This window comes from Leptonychotes weddellii, chromosome 8 (assembly GCF_054177405.1).
Source record: "Leptonychotes weddellii isolate Sample4059 chromosome 8, ASM5417740v2, whole genome shotgun sequence".
In the NCBI taxonomy this organism is placed as follows: domain Eukaryota; kingdom Metazoa; phylum Chordata; class Mammalia; order Carnivora; family Phocidae; genus Leptonychotes; species Leptonychotes weddellii.
The window spans coordinates 115,807,175-115,824,692 of NC_138376.1; the positions used below are offsets into that span (position 1 = coordinate 115,807,175).

At 40.7% G+C, this 17,518-nt stretch overlaps 1 protein-coding gene across 3 annotated transcripts in view; it reads right to left on the reverse strand.

Annotated features, from left to right (window-relative positions):
- The window catches only part of LATS1 (large tumor suppressor kinase 1), a 52,227-nt gene extending 34,711 nt beyond the window's left edge, over positions 1 to 17,516 (reverse strand). For 2 of the 3 annotated variants that reach the window (XM_031030717.2, XM_081829148.1), the window contains exons 1-2: positions 17,302 to 17,442; positions 16,366 to 16,448 (exon numbers count right to left, since the gene is read on the reverse strand). The gene's annotated coding sequence lies outside the window, so the exon portion shown is untranslated. Of the gene's footprint in view, positions 1 to 16,365; positions 16,449 to 17,301 lie in introns of all 3 variants that reach the window. The other variant, XM_006735824.3, reaches the window with a different exon arrangement.
- Positions 17,517 to 17,518: the final 2 nt, after the last annotated feature.

Genomic DNA, 17,518 nt, shown 5'->3' on the forward strand with positions numbered 1-17,518 from the left:
GTAATCAGTTCTTAGTTAATTATGATCAATCCAATTCTACTTAACAAGCAGCACGTATTTCATTTTTTAAAAACAAAAATGAACTCTGTCATTGTACTGCTGAAAATTACACATATTCTGTCTGCAACATAACCCAATCTACTGATAACTACTTCATAAATGAAATAAAGATGGACACATCTTATGCTTTTATGAAGGAAGCTGGTCCCTAATGATAAGCAGTTTTCCCCTAAGCCTTCCCAAAATATTAATAGCCTACTAATGAAATTTTTTAGGTTTCACATTTAGCTCACCAGTCTAAAATTTACAGAATTCCCCTCTTGCCCTTCCTGAAAGTGAAAATATTTTCCATTTCCTGTTCCGCAACCTATCATTTCTCTGCAATCAAGGATTAACAACAGTGGTTATGCAATGTCATGTGTCAGTTCTCTCAATATCTGAGTTATATTTCATTCATAGCATCTAAGCATTCCATTACTAAGTCACTTATTTTGGGTTTCAACTCCTAGTTTAGTACCATTTTACTATAAGTATTTTACCATTTCCAGTATCATTCTCCTTGACAGAGAAGATAAAAATTAACAAAATAAGCATAACTTGCTTTTCTCTGTCAATATACAACATTTGCTTCCATTCCTAACACAGAGCCTGGTAAACAGTAAGCAGTGCAAAAATATCTGCTGAACGAATAAATGCAAGTGATTTATCCCTTCTTTTTACTCTTAAAAAACTATAATCTTAGTTTTTTCTAATTATACAAAAATGCATCCTTATTGAAAAACTTAAATATTATATAATATAAAGTAGAAGTCCCTCATAATTCACCTCCCTCAACAGTAAGAATCACTTCAGTAGCCTGAATAATGGCATCCTAAAAGATATCTACTTCCTAATCCCTAGAATCTGTAAATGTTATCTTATTTGGAAAAAGGGACTTTGCAGATGTCATTAAGGATTTTGAGATGGAGAAATTATCATGGATTATTCAGGTAAGCAGTACACACAATTACAAGTGTTCTTCTGAGAAGGGGGAGATCGGATACACACAGAAGGGGAAGAGGCAATGTGTCCGAGGGGACAGAGACTGGAGTGATGTGGTCAGAAGCAAGGAATGCCGGCAGCCAAAATGGCAAGGAACGGATTTTCTCCTAGAGCCTCTTGGAGAAGAGTGGCCTTGTCAACACCTTGATTTTGGGCCAGTGATACTGATTTTGGATTTCTGGCCTCCAGAACTTTAAGAGAATAAATGTATGCTTTTTAAATCCTCATGTGTAGTGATTTGTCATGTAAGCGGCACGAAAGTATATTAATACTGCATATTCTAGACATTTTTCCAAAGAAGACATACAAATGGACAACAGATACATGAAAAGATGCTCAACATCACTAATCATCAGGGAAATGCAAACCAAAACCACAAGAAGCTATCACCTTATACCTGCCAGAATGGCTAGAATCAAAAAACAAGAAATAACGTTGATGAGGATGTGGGAAAAAGGAACCCTTGTACCCTGCTGGTGGGAATGTACATTGGTGCAACCATGGTGGAAAATAGTATAGATGCTCCTTAGAAAATAAAAAATAGAAATACCATACAATCCAGTAGTTCCATTACTGAGTATTTACCCAAAGAAAACGAGAACCCTAATTAAAAAAGATATATGCAGGGGCACCTGGGTGGCTCAGTCGTTAAGTGTCTGCCTTCAGCTCAGATCATGATCCCAGGGTACTGGGATTGAGCCTCACATCGGGCTCCCTGCTCTGCGGGAAGCCTGCTTCTCCCTCTCCCACTCCCCCTGCTTGTGTTCCCTCTCTCATTGTGTCTCTCTCTGTCAAATAAATAAATAAAATCTTTAAAAAAAAAAAAAAGATATATGCATCCCAATGTTTATTGCAGCATTATTTATCATAGCCAAGATATGGAAGCAACCTAGGTGTCCAATGACAGACGAATGGATAAGGATGATGTGGTACACACACACACACACACACACACACACACAAAACGTACTATTACTCAGCCATAAAAAAGAATGAGATCAGGGCAGCCTGGATGGCTCAGTGGGGTAAGCGTCTGCCTTTGGCTCAGGGCATGATTCCAGGGTCCTGGGATCAAGCCCCATGTTGGGCTCCCTGCTCAGCAGGGAGTCTGCTTCTCCCTCTCCTTTTGTCCCTCTCTCCCGCTTGTGCTCTCTCTTAAATTAATAAATAAAATCTTAAAAAAAAACCCAAAAAAACCAAAATGGGATCACAAAATATGACATCATTTTATATAATACATGAATTTATAAGAAGAGAATGCTGTGTTGCCCAAACTTATCTGACCAAAGAACTTTTTTCCTTCCGAGCATTTCATGAGATTCATTTCTATGGAATATATTTTAGAAGATGCTGGGCCAGGGGCACCTGAGTGGCTCAGTTGGTTAAGTGTCTGCCTTTGGCTCAGGTCATGATCCAGGAGTCCCCGGATCAAGCCCCGCATCGAGCCCCACATCGGGCTCCCTGCTCAGTGGGGAGTCCACTTCTCCCTCTGCTCCTCCCCCTGCTCATTCTCTCAAATAAATGGGAAGGAGAGGAGAGGAGAGGAGAGGAGGGGAGGGGAGGGGAGGGGAGGGGAGGGGAGGAGAGGAAAATGCTGGGCCAGTCATTCTAATCCTGTATTCTGTAACTCTGTACTTGAATGATGTAATTTCTAACAGTGTTAACATCTGAGTATACAATGGTCCAGAAATGATTGAGGTCTGGTATATGTGTAATAATGTGTTTTAAGTTAAAATAAATGAAAAATTAGTTTATGCTTATCTCTTTCATCTACATGTTGAAATATGAATAAAATATGATGTCTGGAATTTATTTTAAAATATGACATCTGGAATTTTATTTACTTATTTATAATTGCGTTTTGTGGTGAAGTGGAGACACAGATGAGACAAACGTAGCTGATGACTGCTGTAGCTGGGTGATGGGCACATGAAAGTTTGTCATACTATCCCCCTTACTTTTGTATGTGCTTGAAATTTTCCAAAACAGAAAGTTAACAACTAAAAAAGAAAGGAAATGACTACAGTGCTCTGGATCTTGAAATGGTTCTGCTGCAGATTATTCTTACACAAATACAAAACACACAAAGAACACACAGGATTTCTTTAATTTAAAGGAACCATTAATTCCATGTAACAACATCATTTCAACATTAGCTTTTCAGGGGAAATAACAGAGACATTACATTTATCTTTTTTTTTTTTTAAGATTTTATTTATTTTAGAGAGGGAGAGAAAGCACAAGCAGGAGGGACAGGTGGAGAGAGAGAATCTCAAGCCGACTCCATGCTGAGCACAGAGCCCAATGTGGGGCTTGATCTCACGACCCTGAGATCATGACCTGAGCTAAAACCAAGGGTCAGACGCTCATCTGACTGTGCCACCCAGGCACCCTGAAACATTACATTTAAATGTTTGTTTCAAAAGGTAATCCAGGGGCACCTGGGTGGCTCAGTTGGTTAGGCGACTGCCTTCGGCTCAGGTCATGATCCTGGAGTCCCGGGATCGAGTCCCGCATCGGGCTCCCTGCTCGGCGGGGGGTCTGCTTCTCCCTCTGCCCTCTTCCCTCTCGTGCTCTCTGTCTCTCATTCTCTCTCTCAAATAAATAAATAAAATCTTTAAAAAAAAAAGGTAATCCATACCATCTGATTTCAATAATGATGGAATGGAGGAAATGTGGCATATCTTTATCTAATTGCTCTTGATAAATCCTTGTGCCAGAGACTATCTTCACATACTGCCCTCTATTTCCTAAATTAGTTCTGGCCAAAGCTCTGTGAACTGATGTAATGTGTCAATTCTAGGTTGAGGCAGTTAAAAGCCAGGGCTTCTCCATCTCTCTCTTCCTGCTTCAATAACAATGCTGGTCACATTTTGAGATGGTAGCTTCACAATATGGAGGGAATATGGGTTCCTAAGCCACTGGATGGCTTACTACTGAACCCCACTGGACTCTGTGTAAGGAAGGTAGGAATCTCTGTTGTGTTATACCACTGATATTTTGCGATATTACCACAAAACAGCCTAATATTATTGTGGAAATAAAGACCATCCAAGGGACGCCTGGGTGGCTCAGTCAGTTAAATGCCTGACTCTAGATCTCAGCTCAGGTCTTGATCTCAGGGTCATGAATTTGAGCCCTTGCAATGGAGCCTACTTAAAAAACATTTTTTTTAAATAGATAAATAAATACCAGTGAAAATAAGCAGAGTCTATTTATTAAGAGCCTGCCATAGCAAGGGAGGCAGCCAGCCACCATCTCTTTGGCAGAGATTCAAAGGCAGGCAGGGGAACGGAAAAGCTTTAAATTGAATAAAAGGGAAGACATCAGGTATGCTCTGCCACAAGAAAGCTGGAGGCCAGCTAACTTGAAGCAGGGCAACCTATGTGATTGGTTGGGGGGTGTATTTGTCTTTCCCTGGTTAGTCCTGAGTTAGAAGTTGGCAGTTACTGACCAAGACCTGGCTGTTTGGGCCTATTGCTACTGAGGCTGTTGGTCACAGTTCTATTTTCATGTATGATCTGGCCATTGTCTATCTGCCTATTTAGTCTCTCATTCTCCTAATACAGACATTGGTACCTAGAAGTGACATGCTACTATAACAAATACCCTAATATAGTATAGAGTTAGTAGTGAGGCAAAGGGCTTCAAGGAAAGTGATGCTGGGGGCTGGAAAAATGAAGAACCATGTTTTACCGTGGCTAAATATTTGATAAAGCTGTTGTCTGTTATAACTTACAAGGTGACAAAGAGTCTACTGAATTTGTAGTTCTATAAAAAAGAGTTTGAGAAAGAGAATCTTAGAAGTGTATGTTGGCTGCTATTGGCTATTTGGCAAAGCATTATAAGTAAATGATAAGGTCAGAAAAGAAGCAGCTGATTTGCAAACAGAAATAGGAAGGAATAGACAGAATTCAGAAATTTAAAGTCTTGTTGGAATGCAGCTTGCTTCTAGACCCCAAACAGGAAAGATGGAATTAAAGGCTGAGCTCAGATGCCCACTGGCATCTCTCAGCTGACTAAAGTACCTCAGTGGTAAAACCCACACTGAGGGGATAGCCATCTCTCAAACAACCAACTGAGTAGAGAAATGGGAGCCCTCAATCTTTGGAAGAGGTTACTAACACATGTGAACTTATGGTTAGGGACACATGGAATTGACTAGAACTAAACACATCAAAGGCTTACTAACTTTGAGGAAATTACTTTGTTAAAATTTTATTTATTTACTTATTTATTTTTAAAGATTTTATTTATTTGACAGAAAGAGACAGCCAGAGAGGCAACACAAGCAGGGGGAGAGGGAGAAGCAGGCTTCCCTCAGAGCAGGGAGCCCGACACAGGGCTCGATCTCAGGACCCTGGGATCATGACCTGAGCCGAAGGCAGACACTTAAGGACTGAGCCACCCAGGCGCCCCAGTTAAAATTTTTTTTAAAAAAACTACTCAAGCTGAGACTTAAAAAAGCCTTTGACTAGTCACAATTTAAACCCCTGGGGCTCCCAACTTCCATGAAGCATATTCTAGATGAGAAGATTTGCACCTTCCAAAGAGGACTAGTCTCCCAAAGTTCACACAGCCCTATGTGGCCAAGGATGATAATCGGAAAAAGAACCCCAAGGAGGTTCTTGGAGGGAACTATGGCCAAGGGTCACAGAGAACAATGAATGAGGGAGTTCTTTCCATATAATTGGACTAAGGCCCAATTAAGGAAAATCCCTACCTCCAAGGCTGGTTGCTTTCAAGACCTATGGTTGTCTATAGAGGTATCAAAATTATTACAGAACAGCGATTGCTGCTATTTCCTATTCTCCTTTTCTAACAGTAGTGCTTACTAAGGCCCTGCCATTCTTGTTATACCACTGTGTACTTAGTGGTGAGTGAATGAGTGAGAAGAGATGGAGAGGAGGACAAAGAGTGAGAGCAAAGATAACTGAACAAGTCTCTGGACCAAGAGGAACCATAGTTGTACCTGAAGGGCAGATTACTGGACATACGGGCCACAGGGCCTGTGAATCTAGCTATTGCCACTTAGGGCCCAATATACTATCAAAAGAATAATGTAATACTATGAACATCTTTCGACAGTAAGTACAGTGTTTTCTTGATTCTAAGATACATGCTTTTCCATATTCTAGTATTTCTGAAATTGAGTATATACAAAAGTCAGTATTTATTTTTAAAGATTTTCTTTTTTCTATTTTAAGTAGGCTCCATGGCCAGCATGGAGCCCAAAGCAGAGCTTGAACTCACGACCCTGAGATCAAGACCTGAGCTGAGATCAAGAGTCAGATGCTAAATGGACTGAGCCACCTGGGAGCCCCTTAAGATTTTTATTTTACTTTTAAATATTATTTTTTTCCAAAGATTTTATTTCTTTATTTTATAGAGAGAGAGCACCTGAGTGAGCAGGGGGAGGGGCAGATGGAGAGAGAATCTGAGACCGACTCTGCATTTAGTGCAGAGCCCAGCACAGGGCTCAATGATCTCTTGACTATGAGATCATGACCTGAGCCAAAACCAAGAGTTGGTCGCTTAACCAACTGAGCCACCCAGGCTTCCAAGATTTTATTTTTAAGTAATTTCTACACCCAGTGTGGGGCTCGAACTTACGACCCCGAGATCAAGAGTCGCACGCTCTACTGACTGAGCCTGCGAGGTGCCCCTTAAAGTCAATATTTAAAGAAATTTTGCCAGCTCCAAAGCAGAGAAGTTCTGGAACAGCAGACAGCGCACATAGCTAATTTGACCATAAATACGAGGTGAAATTTCCTTGTCATCTCAACTCTGTGTGTATGTTTTTAAGTAGGCTCCATGCCTAGCATGGAGCCCAATGTGGGGCTTGAACTCAGGACCCTGAGATGGAGACCTAGCTGAGATCAAGATCTGACGCTTAACCGACTGAGCCACTTATGTGCCCCAACTGTGTTATTTTTACGGGCAGCACCACATATAGTTGAATCTAGACCCTTGATTAATAGTCAAATGTCTTTTTTTCAAAAAGATTCTATGATGTAGCATTTTGTACTCAGGCAATGCAATTAAAGGTATAAAGAATTGCCAAATTTAGGTGAGATCACATAATTTTCAAAGGTAGGAGAGATTCATAAAGTACATGCACTCAGACATGAAACAACTGTCAAAGTCATCTGAGTTATCATCATCAAATGTTCAATTTCCAGCAGTAATTCACTTAGCTAAGAAAAAAATAGTTTAAGCAAAAAGAAAAGACAAAACCCCAGTATTCTTCAATATGCCTCAAAATTATATACTCAATCATAAAAAAAAAAAATAAAAGTAGCATGTCCCCATATTATGTGTTAACTACCCCAAAGCCCAAAGAAATTCAGCCTTATTCACATTCAGAATTTTTTCTGAATGTGAGTAAGGCTGACTCAAACTTTATTGCCATTCAAAAAAAAAAAAAAGGGGGGTTCTACAATTGACTGGATAAATGTATGCTACTGAAGCTTAATAAAAAACTATGTTTAGGGGCGCCTGACTAGCTCAGTCAGTGGAGCACATGACTTTTTTTTTTTTTTTTTTTAAGATTTTATTTATTTATTTGAGAGAGAGAGAATGAGAGAGAGCACATGAGAGGGGGGAGGGTCAGAGGGAGAAGCAGACTCCCTGCCGAGCAGGGAGCCCGATGCAGGACTCGATCCGGGGACTCCAGGATCATGACCTGAGCCGAAGGCAGTTGCTTAACCAACTGAGCCACCCAGGCGCCCGAGCACATGACTCTTGATCTTGGGATGTAAGTTTGAGCTCCACAATGAGTACAGAGACTACTTAATTTAAAAATTTTTTTTAAGAAATATTACTGAAAAAATTAACTATAGGGGCACCTGAAAAAATTAACTATAGGTGGCTCAGCCAGTTAAGCGTCTGTCTTCGTCTCAGGTCCTGATCCCAGCATCCTGGGATCGAGCCCCATGGCAGGCTCCACGCTCAGTGGGGAATCTGCTTCTCCCTCTCCTTCTGCCCCTTCCCCTGCTTGTGCTCTCTCTCTCTCAAATAAATAAATAAAAATTTTTTTTAAAAAAAGAAAAAATTGACCATAAAAAAACTATGTTTCTATTTCTTTCCCTGAAATACTGTTACTAAATAGATGGTTTTAGACTTACTGTTTAGAATTTCTTGAAACTGAGAAAATATGACAATTCAACCTTATTTTTCTAAATAACTAAATACTGAATACATCATGTATATGTACCATAATTTATCTATCCCCTACTCATGGGCATTTAGGTTGTTCCCAATTTTTGCTATTATGATGTTTCAAACATTGATAACTTCAGCTGTATTGGTAATATTCTAGTTCTGAGGATGGGTGGAGAGTTCATGAATTTTTTTTATTATGATCATAGCTTACACGTATATAACATATTCCTTGAAAATATAAAAACTAGTTCATTAAAAAATAAAACAATAAACTGTTGTGCAAACATTGTTGAGCATTTCCCTTAGGACAAATTCCCAGGCCTGGGTGGCTTAGCTGGTTAAGTGTATTACTCTGGATCTCAGCTCAGGTCTCGATCTCAGGGTTTTGAGCTCAAGCCCCTTGTTGGGCTCTACGCTGGGCATAGAGCCTACCTAAAAAAATAAATATTTATATATATTTTATTTATATATACTATATATATTTATATATATTTTATAATAAATAAAAATACATAAATTCCCAGAACTGGAATTACTGCGTCAAAGAGAATGCATACAGGCATATCTAGTTTTAGTATACGTGCTGCCGAAGCGAGCACCAGACATACCTAGTTTTATTTGGCTCCTCTTTATTACATTTCAGATACTGCATTTTTTTTTTTTTTAACAAATTGAACGTCTGTGGCAACCTTGCCTTGAACAAGTCTATCGACACCATTCTTCCAACAGTATTTACTCACTTCGTGTCTCTATGCCATATTTTGGTAATTCTTTAAGTATTTCAAAACTTTTCATTATTGGGCGCCTGGGTGGCTCAGTCGTTAAGCGTCTGCCTTCGGCTCAGGTCATGATCCCAGGGTCCTGGGATTGAGTCCCACATTGGGCTCCCTCCTCGGGGGGAAGCCTGCTTCTCCCTCTCCCACTCCTGATGCTTGTGTTCCTGCTCTCGCTATCTCTGTCTCTGTCAAATAAATAAAATCTTAAAAAAAAAAAAACAAAAAAAGACACTTTTTATTATTATTTTATTTGTTATGGGGATCTGTGATCAGTGATCTCTGACACTATTACTGTAATTGATTGGGTACACCATGAACTGCACCCATACAAGACAGCAAATTTAATGTTGTTGTTCTGACTGCTCCATCCACCAGCCATTCCCCCATCTCTTCAGGCATCCTGATTACCTGAGACACAACAATACTGAAATTAGACCAATTAATAACCCTATAATGGCCTCTAAGTGTTCAAGTGAAAGGAAGAGTTGCAGCTCTCTTGCTTTAAATAAAAAGGTAAAAACGAATAAGCTTAGTGAGGAAGGAATGTCAAAAGCTGACAGACCAAGAGGAACCATATTTGGACCTGAAGGGGAGATCTCTGAAATTGAGTATATACAAAAGTCAGTATTTATTTATTTATTTTTAAAGATTTTCTTTTTTCTTTCTTTTTTTTTTTTTTTAAGATTCTATTTATTTATTTGAGAGAGAGAATGAGATAGAGAGAGAGCATGAGAGGGGGGAGGGTCAGAAGGAGAAGCAGACTCCCTGCTGAGCAGGGAGCCTGACGCGGGACTTGATCCCGGGACTCCAGGATCATGACCTGAGCCGAAGGCAGTCGCTTAACCAACTGAGCCACCCAGGCGCCCAAGATTTTCTTTTTTCTTGTGCCAGTTAGCTAAGTTGTAAATGCAAAGGAAAAGTGTTTTTTGGTTTTTTTTTTTTTTTAAGATTTATGTATTTATTTTATTTTATTTTATTAAAGATTTTATTTATTTATTTGACAGAGACAGACACAGTGAGAGAGGGAACACAAGCAGGGAGAGTGGGAGAGGGAGAAGCAGGCTTCCTGCTGAGCAGGGAGCCCGATGCGGGGCTCGATCCCAGGACCCTGGGATCATGACCTGAGCTGAAGGCAGATGCTTAACGACTGAGCCACCCAGGCACCCCAAGATTTATGTATTTATTTTAGAGAGAAAGAATGAGAGTGCGAGCAGGGGTAGGGGCAGAGGGAGAGAATCTTTCAAGTGGATTCTCCACTGACAAGGCGCCTGAGGTGGGGCTGGATCCCACATCCCATGAGATCATGACCTGAGCCAAAACCAAGAGTCAGACACCCAACTGACTGAGCCATCCAGACACCCCAGGAAAAGTTTTGTTTTTTTTTTTTAAGATTTTTTATTTATTCATTTGAGACAGAGAGAGAGCATGATCAGGGAGTCCACGTGAGGCTCGATCCCAGGACCCTGGGATCATGACCTGAGCCGAAGGCAGACGCTTAACCATCTGAGCCACCCAGGCGCCCCCCTCCCCCTGGAAAAGTTCTTAAAGGAAATTAAAAGTGCTACTCTAGGCATGCCTGGCTGGCTCAGTTGGTACAGCATGTGACTTGATCTCAGGGTTGTAAGTTTGAGCCCTACGTTGGGTGTAGAGAGTACTTGAAAATAAAAATCTTTAAAATAAAAAAATAATAAATCAAATAAAAGTGGTACTCCAGTGAATGCATGAATGATAAGAAAGCGAAATGCCCTTATTGCTGATATGGAGAAGTTTTTGGTGGTTTGTGTTAACAGATCAACCAGCCACAACATTACCTTAAGCCAAAGACTAATCCAGAGCAAGGCCCTCCCTAACTCTCTTCAATTCTGTGAAGACAGAGAGGTAAAGACAGTGCAGAAGAAAAGTTTGAAGCTAGCAGAGGTAGGTTCTTGAGATTTAAAGAAAAAAGCCATTTCCATAACATAAAGTGCCAGGTGAAGCAGCCAAGTACTGACTTAGAAGGTGCATCAAGTTATCTAGAAAATCTATCTAAGATAATTAATAAAAGTGGTTCCACTAAACAACAGATTTCCATTGTAGGTAAAACAGCCTCTATTGGAAGAAAATGCCATCTAGGCCTTTCATAGCCAGAGAGAAGTCAATGCCTGGCTTCAAGGCTTCCAAGAACAAGCTGACTCTCTTGTTAGAGGCTAATGCAGCTGGTGACTTTATCATTCTAAAAATCCTAGGGCCCTTAACAGTTACGCTAAACCTACTCTGCCTGTGCTTTATAAATGTAACAACAATGCCTGGATGACAGAACATCTGTTTACAACATGGTTTCCTGAATATTTTAAGCCCATTGTTGAGACCTACTGCTCAGAAAAAAAGATTCCTTTCAAAATATAACTGTTCATTGACAATGTACCTGGTCACCCAAGAGCTCTGATGGAGATGTACAATGAGATTTATGTTGTTTTCATGCCTGCTAACAAACATCTATTCTGCAGTCCAGGGATCAAGGAGTCATTTCAACTTTCAAGTCTCATTATTTAAGAAATACATTTCATAAGGCTATAGTTGCCATACACAGTGATTCCTCTGATAGATCTGGGCAAACCTTTTCCAGAAAGGTTTTCCATTTCCAGAAAACTTTCTGGAAATGATTCACCATTCTAGATGCCATTAAGAACATTCATAATTCATGGGAAGAGGTCAAAACAGCAACATTAAGAGGAGTGTGGAAGAAGCTGATTCCAACCCTCATGGGTGATTTTGAGGGGTTCAAGACTTCAGTGGAGGAAGTAACTACAGATGTGGTACAACCTCATAATAAAACTCTAAGAGATGAGGGGTTGCTTCCTTATGGATGAGTAAAGAAAGTAGTTTCTCAAGATGGAATCTACTGCTGGTGAAGATGCTGTGAAGATTGTTGAAATGACAACAAAGGATTTAGAATATTACATAAACTTAACTGAGATTCTTAACTTAGTTGAGAAAGCAGTGGCAAGCTTTGAGTGGATTGGCTCCAATACTGAAAGAAGTCCTACTGTGGTTAAAATGTTATCAAACAGCTTGGTGTGCTACAGAGAAATCGTTCATGAAAGGAAGAGTCGATCGATACAGCAAACTTCACTGTTGTCTTATCTTAAGAAACTGCCACAGCCACCCAACCTTCAGCAACCACCACCCTGATCAGTCAGCAGCCATCAACCTGGAGGCAAGACCTTCCATCAGCAAAAAGATTATGACTTGCTACAAGCTCAGATGATGGTTAGCATTTTTTAGCAGTAACTTATTTTTTAATTAAGGTATATATATTATCTTTTTAGATGTAATGCTATTGCACTATCAAATAGACTATAGTATGGTGTAAACATGACTTTTATATGCACTGGGAAACCAAAAAATTCATTTGACTCGCTTTATTACAGTGTTTGTTTTATTGCAGTGGTCTGGAACTAAACCTGCAATATCTCCAAGATATGCCTGTATTTAAAATCCTGACATCTGAATCGCTAAAATCAAAAACACAAGAAACAACAAATGTTGGTAAGGATGTGGAGAAAAAGGAACCCTCTTGCACTGTTGGTGGGAATGCAAACTGGCACAACCACTGTGGAAAACAGTATGGAAATCCCTCAAAAAGTTAAAAATAGAACTACCCTTAGATCCAGTAATTGCACTACTGGGTATTTACCCCAAAAATACAAGAACACTAATTCAAAGGGATCCGTGCACCCCTATGTTTATAGCAGCATTATTTATAAGAGCCAAATTGGGAGCAGCTGAAGTATCCATCAATAGATGAATGGATAAAGAAGACGTAGGGCGCACATACACACTGGAATATTATTCAGCCATAAAAAAGAATGAAATCTTGCCACTTGCAAGGACATGGATGGAGAAACAGACCTTTAATTATAGAGAACTGATGGTTACCAGAGGGGAGGTGAGTGGGGGGATCGGTAAAATAGGTGATAGGGATTAAGGAGTGCACTTGTGGTGATGAGCTGATGATGTATGGAATTGTTGAATTACTATATTATACACCTGAAATATAACACTGTATATTAACTACACTGGAGTTTAAAATAAAATACAATTTTTGAAAAAGGGAAAAAAAATAAAAGATATGCCAAAAAATAAAATGAAATGAAATAAAATTCTGACACTTATTGTCAGATTGCCTTCCAGAAAGGTGTACTAATTTATAATTCCAACCACCAACAAGATATGGTCAACACTGGCATTAACAAATCTTAGTAATCTTTGGGGTGCCTGGGTGGTTCAGTCATTAAGTGTCTGCCTTCAGCTCAGGTCATGATCCCAGGGTCCTGGGATCGAGCCCCACGTCTGGCTCCCTGCTTAGCAGAAAGCCTGCTTCTCCCTCTCCCACTCCCCCTGCTTGTGTTCCCTCTCTCACTGTGTCTCTCTCTGTCAAATAAATAAATAAAATCTTAAAAAAAAAAAAAAATCTCAGTAATCTTTGCTAACTGCAAATGTGAAAATTCAAATTAATAATAAGTAAAGAGAGTTTTTAAAAGAATTCTTCAAAAGCTATTTTGCTTTGAAACACGCTAACTTGTGTTACACTGGTGCCAGATTAATCCTCCAAATAAATAGTTCTGATCATGTCACCCTCAATGACTCCTTTAAATTAGTGGTTAGAGAGCTTTGGAGTCAAACTGCAGGGTACAAATCCCAGTTCTACCACTAACTGGCTGTGTAATCTTGGCAAGCTGTGCCTCAGTTTCTTCATCTTCAAATGTGGGCAATAATGGTCCTATCTAATCGGGTTATTTTGAGCATTATGCTCAAAATACAGTTTAATACAGTTGACCCTTGAACAACACAGGAGGTTAGAGGTGCCAACCCCCTATGCAGTTGAAAATCTGAGTATAACTTTTGACTCCCCCAGAACTTAACCATTAATAGCCTACTGTTGACCAGAAGCCTTACTGATAACATAAACACAGTTAACATATACTTTAAGTATTATACTCTATATTCTTACAAAACTTTTTTTTCTTAGTTTTTTCTTCAGTATTTCTAGGTTATACATCTGTTTTTTTCATTTTTTTTTCAAAGATTTTATTTATTTGAGAAAGAGAATGAGAGAGAGAGAGCACATGAGGAGGGGAGGGTCAGAAGGAGAAGCAGACTCCCTGTTGACAGGGAGCCCCATGAGGTACTCGATCCCAGGACTCCAGGATCATGACCTGAGCCGAAGGCAGCCACTTAACCAACTGAGCCACCCAGGCGCCCTCATCTGTTTTTTCAATTTGTTGCAAATCTCCAAAAAATTTTCCAATATATTTAATGAAAAAAGTCTGAGTACAGGTGGACCCGCACACTTCATATCTGTGTTGTTCAAGGGTCAATGGTGCATGTCAAATGTTTAGAATAAATGCCCATTGGGGTGCCTGGATGGCTCAGTCAGTTAAGCGTCTGCCTTCGGCTCAGGTCATGATCCCAGGGTCCTGGGATCGAGCCCCAAGTCGGGCTGGGCTCCCTGCTCAGCGGGAAGCCTGCTTCTCCCTCTCCCACTCCCCCTGCTTGTGCTCCCTCTCTCCCTGTGTGTCTCTGTCAAGTAAGTAAATAAAATCTTAAAAAAAAAAAAAAAAGAATAAATGCCCCACTCAATTATCTTATCTCTTTTCACTATCTCACTGGACTCTCCCCAGTGTACCTTATACTCTAACCAAGCCAAACTACTTGCTCTCAGCTTTTGTACCTCTGCTTTTCTACCTTCATGTCCTTACTCATCCTGTTTCTTCTTGGGAGAGGCCCTGCCATATTTTTTTCTTACAGAAATTATACCCAACTTTTAAGGTGCCATTCACATGCTGTCTTCACAAAGATTTCATTGAACTGCCTGTTTGTTAGCCTTCTCTGAACTGTAAATGCACTTTGCATGGTCAAATAAAACCTATGTTTTTGCCCTACTTTTGTAGTTGTCTCATTTTTCCTACTAGATCACAAATTCATAGAGAATAGGGTATCTTAAATATATATCCCACCCCTCCCATACACACTCCAGATGAGGAAATGGATCCAGAGAGATAAACTGGCCTAAGTTCACACAGCCAGCTGGAGGTCACACTAGAAATAGAATCCACACATCCTGAACTGGCCCAGTGCTCTTCTCATCAGAACCTGCATCTTGAGTTTCCTAAAGGCAGGGATCATGACTCACTCATTCCTTTAAGGAACATTTAAATTGGTTAAACTGAACAGACAAAACCTCCGTTTCTTTGAAACTTCAGACCTTCATCAAATATGCAAATGTCAGCAAACCCAAACAGTTTTTGTAGATATCTCGTTCACCTTGGGGAAAAACCAGGTACCACTACATAATAAGATTTCAAAGTGTTACCTCTGGTTGAATTAGGTTTATAAAAAAAGATGGCCTGTCTCAGTGCTTTGACTAAGTCAGTTATGAGAATAGCAACAGTAGTAATATGTACTGTTTCTTTCTGAGCAGCATATAGTCTCAGTTGCTTAGACAGCAATATTCAAGACTCTATTGCTTACTGATGACATTTTCTTCAACTCGCTTTCTACAAAGCTGATCAAAAGTGAAAACTACCACTATATTTTATTTTCTGCTGAAAAATGCCATTTCCACTTGATAAAAATGTTGTTCAATGACTAAATAACTTTGTGGTCTACAAAAAAGCCACTAATCTAGGGCGCCTGGGTGGCTCAGTCGTTAAGCGTCTGCCTTCGGCTCAGGTCATGATCCCAGGGTCCTGGGATCAAGTCCCACATCCGGCTCCCTGCTCGGCAGGCAGGAAGCCTGCTTCTCCCTCTCCCACTCCCCCTGCTTGGGTTCCTGCTCTCGCTATCTCTCTCTCTGTCAAATAAATAAATAAAAATCTTTAAAAAAAAAATGTTTAAAAACAAACAAACAAACAAAAAAGCCACTAATCTAAATATAACATCTAGAATGAAAACTAAATACCCAGAGTTGGATCTATTCCAAGGCTATATTTATACAGAATAACAAGGACTATCATTAAAAACAACCTATAGGAGAAAACAGGTATCATACCAAAAAAAAACACTTCTAAATTTTTTCATACCAAAAAAAAAAATTGTAGAAGTACTTTTTTTATTTGCCTTTGGAGAGTGGCAAGGCATATTCAATAGATATTCAAGCACAGAAAGAATGCGCCTTCCCCAGCATGTGCCACGATCCAGTTTCTTGCAGCAGCATCTGATCAGCAGAATACAATGCCGCTACTTTTACTGTTAAAAATCAGTCAAATTCCTCCACTGCCTGAGGGAATCAACTAGCTCATTTTACCTGCCTATGAACATTTTAAGGAAAGAAATAACCTTACTTAAATCACAAATGTAGCTATCTTAGCAGAGAACATTCATTCCAATTATAATGTCCTACCTTTTCTTCCTCATGAAGGAAATTTGATAAAGAATTTTAATCTTCAATAAATAATCCATAAAGGCCTGACAAGCTTCATGATCCTGGGTGAAGTAACACAATATTTGTGTGTGAGACTGTATTTATTTACTTATTTCTCACTAGATTTATGAATAACGTCTACACAGCGATATATATTTTTTAAGTCATAGTAACATATGGGGCGACAAACATTAAACCTTGTTCTCTTAGAAAATAACTTTCAATTGGAGAAGTGAGAGAATGGGGTTAAATCAAATCACCGGAGAGTCATTCTTTGAGATCCAAGTTCTTTTTGAAGTCATAACAAATAATATTCCTTTCCTTTTCTTTCCTTCATTTTATTTAGGTACACATTCCTACTCCATAAAAACCCTTCCATCCCTCCTACTCCTTCCAACTATGAACCGTAAGCTAACATTACAGTGGACTGGAAATAGAAATTCCCACGCTTTCTTCAAGGTAAATCCAGGATCGACTCTATCTGGGATGCAAAGAACTGCGGCTCTTTCACTGCAATTTTCTTTCAGAACCACCTTTTCACTTTCCTTCCTTCCTAAACACTGACCCGTCCGTGTTCGGGATACGGGTGGAAGTGCGAGACACTCCGCGCAAAGCCTCCAGCAAGTCAGACTCTCCCCAACCTAACCCGCACTTCCAAGGCCGCGGTGCCTGCGGCTCTTCCTTCAGCCCCGGGCGCGGCCAACCCTCGCTTCCCCAGGGCAGGGCTCAGCTCAGGTCCATGCAACCAGCCAAATCAGGCCCGCACCGGGCCCACCGGGCCCGGCCCACCCGTCCGCAGCAGCTCCTGGACCCCCGCCAGCGGGGCTGGGCGTGGGCCCCGGCGGCCACCGCCCCGCTCACTCGGTCTCGGGAGGAGAGAGTGAGCCCCACCCGCTACGCCAGCCCCAGACCTACCTGCAGGGGAGACCGGGGCTCCTGGACAGCGGCCACGGGCCCGAGGGCGGTCGCCCAAGCGGCTGGAGCCCGTCCCAAGGACCCCAAGTATCCCTGGTGGGGCAAGGCGGGGAGAGACGCCGGGGAGCTGCCCCGGGCCAAAGCGGCCCGTCGCGAGGTCGCGGGGACCTGGCTCTCCCCTCAGCACCAGTCCACCGCCGCCGCCGCCATTTTGCCT